The sequence below is a fragment of the Eptatretus burgeri genome, chromosome 9 (genome assembly GCF_056783735.1).
Source record: "Eptatretus burgeri isolate ZD-2024b chromosome 9, Ebu_testis_v1, whole genome shotgun sequence".
Lineage (NCBI taxonomy): Eukaryota > Metazoa > Chordata > Myxini > Myxiniformes > Myxinidae > Eptatretus > Eptatretus burgeri.
The window spans coordinates 33,508,966-33,512,799 of NC_140969.1; positions in this window are offsets into that span (position 1 = coordinate 33,508,966).

Below are 3,834 nucleotides of genomic sequence, written 5' to 3' on the forward strand. Positions count from 1 at the left end.
CCACAGATGCATGTGCTCACCTGCACCCACCATTTGCTCACTCACTGACCCAGATGATCCTGATGGTGCAATTATCCCAATCGCCCCTTGGCGTCCTGGTGTTGCAGACTCCCCTTGCAGACCCCTGTCTCCAGCATTGCCATCCATGTTTACCAGGTGCTCCTGGCCTACTCCCATCACCATGAGGGCCAATCATGCCATCATGACCACTTGGGCCCGGAGGTCCGATAGGACCTGAACCACCAACAGTTCCACTGCCTCCCGCTTCTCCAGGTGGTCCAGACAACCCAGTGGCTCCCTGGGCACCATCATGAACCCCATAAGAAGCACATAAGGGCAGAGTCATTAGAATATAAAATAAATGGAAATTTATACACAAGCACCCATACAGGTGCTGCTTAAGGACTGGCCCCCACCAGACACACCCCCCCCAAAAAAGGGACCCCGTTGGGTCGTTATTGATACTCCCCCTCGGAGGGAAGGTGAGCTGGAGATGAGAAGCTTCCTTGGACCTTCCTGCCTCGTGCAATCCTTGACAATCCGGCTCGATGGTACTTGAACCTGCAACTCGATACCGCTGCAAGCACCAGGTAGTTAGGTAACGTTGATTGCCAAATAACTCCCCCACAGGCGCTCGGCACGTATGCTCATCGGAAAGGCCAATGGTGGAAGGCAGCCAGGGAGGATGTCGTTGTTGTAGTTTTTTTTTTGCTTCATATGTGCTCAATATATTACTATCGATTTAACTATTCTTGACTAGCACACTTTGCGACATTAAATATCCTCTTATTTCCACAGTTCCCCTACATTGTGCCATCTGTACAGTATACACATATCAGGAATATGCTTTCACCCTCGGCTAGATTGCTTACCGCAATTAGCACAGAATCACTTTCCAAGATGTTATTCTCAGTGTACACTACATACCCTGACAGTTATGTCCAGTATCGGACATCTTTCGATTACCACATTTTACTCCAGCAGTGAGTCAACCAACACTGCATAATCAGATATCATCCATTCATCCATTTGGACCACACTTCTGCAAAACATTTGGTTCTGCCCAAAATAAAATATTTTCCTCTGTTCCCGGCTGAGTTGCGTATGTAATTATGCCCACAGCCACAGTTGCGATTTTAACTCGTTCTTCATTCAAACATGTCATGGTAATTGTTTTTAAAATCTGCCAAATTCCAATTATCTTTTACATGAGCCTAAAGTAAATCCCAACACACACTCCGCACCTCACTTGGACGATTCGTATTTCTTCTTTCAAACCGTCAGAGCACACTGTCTATTGTTTGTGGCTCTTGGCGACTCCTGACTCTCAGTATCCCTGGTTCCTGAGGTTGACTCAGCCTGTCATTCCTCCCAGATCGGTGAGATTATTTATTCCAATGTGTGTATCGGTGGAGGGACACTGCATCATTTGCACTAACACGTCCTTGTGACAATTGATACTAATCTGTCGCCACGTACTGCACACAACTGACGACTCGAGTTCCGACCCATGCCCATCCTGACAGCAGCTGTGCCCCTGCACGTTCGAGCAGCAGTTTTGTAGCTTAATGTTCAGGGTGCCTGCGATAACTTGCCAACTCTTCGCAAAAAGCATCGTGGGATCTTTAATGTCCACGAACCGATGTTAGCAGATCTCGCAGTGCATGTGAAACACCAGGATGGCAGTTTTAGAGCTGCGTTGAGATTTGAATCGAGGCTGCATAGCTCAAAGGGCAACGTCCATACCTCCACTCTGCGGAGGTGCAGGGGGCTGTAGGGGGTTGGCACATTGTGGAATTTACTCAGGGTCCAGCACACAATGGTCTTGTCCATTTGCACATGTGTACTTGTAAACTTACAAGGCCAGGATGAAGTGCTTCGAAAATTTACACAGCACCCTCGGCACGGCCGATTTCAATGCGGCCCAGATGTTGACCACTCGTGCTTCGTGCTCCATCTCGCACACCGTACAGCCCTCCCTCCTTCGAGGGCTCCACACACGGCTTACTTCGTACATTCAACCACAGATTCCAACCACAATTGATTGTAAAACTGAGCTCCTCACAATAATGATGCAACCAACCGTGTTGATAATTTCCCTGCCTCACTCGGTTAAAAAAATATTTCTTTTCCAAAGCCTCTCCCCGTATTCAGGCAAACTTCACGCAGCCCGACTCTCCCAAGCAAAAATCGCGCACAGCCCGCACATCACAGCAGGGCACCAACACATTGAGCACGATAACCGCTTTTATGGTCAATTTTAATCCAAATAATTTATCCTGACAGATAGAGGCTCATATAAGGACAACAAACATGCTCCTCTGTCCACTTTCGTACAAAAAAAAAAACTTGATCGCGCCAGGCAGAGGATTAATGCTCCGTGACAAGGTCCGCAATGGCCGCGTGTTCAAAGACCACTAGTCATCTCCCCCAAAAACATTTCTGCAGCTTGCCTAATGTCTTTGTCCTGGTTCTTGGATGTCATTGTTTCATTCACCGACGAGTGAAGACACAGCACGCCTCTGGGCACAACATGTGCACTTCGACACAGCGAGCCCCCACCTTTTATCCTACCCCTCCTTCCTTCGCACCTTGGTCCCGCGTCTCTCCCCATCCACATCCACATCCACAACAAACTGCGTACATACGTTCGACCCACACATTAAAACGTATACAAATCAATTTAAACACATTTCAGAACTATTTGACTCTATATAAAATTACCTTTTATTTATTTACAACCGTGATTAAATAATTCACAATTTAATTTGTGTTGTATGGACTCCTGGACTTGGAGATCACAATCAAGGCTTTATTCGGCACATCTGCCACAAATTTTCCCGTTGACTCGTTTTTGAGTCGTTACAAATCGCGCAAAGAGGAACACGACCCCCACCTTTACCCTTCAGGCAAGGCGCACACATTCCTCCACTTCACAATGGGGGCATCCTTCCCTCTGTGGGTTATCATTCCCTCCCACCTTCCATTTCCACACATCGTTTTCACGAGCAGCCTGGCTTCGTCCGCTGTTCTTTCAGAACTTCGCTTTAAATTTCCAATTATTATCACATCAGAACTAATCTCAATTCCTGTTCTTTTAGTGGATATTTTACCGATTTTGAGTTGGCTGCACTGTAACCTTCCCTTCCGCCTGCGTTTTTCCGCCACCTCCTCACCGGGAAGGCAAAAGTCGTGGCCAGCGACCTCGTACCTTCCAGGTTTGGACACAACCTCGACGGATTAAGGAAACCCTCAGATGGGTTACCTGGTATTCTCTCTTGATTTCCCTGCTCTGTGTACTGCAGTTGCACGGGTGGGGCAAGGTGTTTTCTCAACTTATTCTTTTAATCTTAACACTTACAACTTTTCTTTTTTCTTTTTCCAACATTATTTATTTGTCATGCTTCTTCCCTACACATCTTACAAGCTTCAAGTTTGGTTCGGGCTTATTCACAAATACATATCTTAACGAATCTTTTTCTAGGAATGCATATGGGTACTTTTATATTCATTCATAGCATGATTCTAATTGATCACATTACCTTGGTCCATAATTTCCGTGACAGCTTTATTTTCCCACTTTCCCTGAATCATTTCTAGAGTATTCTTGGACTGGTCAGTGTTTTGCCTGGGGTGGTCTCGGGTTGGGTTGAGTGTCTTTCACACCTTTCCACGAACCCTCACACTCCCTTGCACACCTTCCACGTCCTCAATCTCCCACAGAAATACCTTGTCTCTTGGAGATTTCTCAGATTACCCTCCCAGGGTTTGAACATTGCAATCTCCCCTTTAGCACATCACATCTATGTGCTGTCAGATTTAGTCAGACATTGT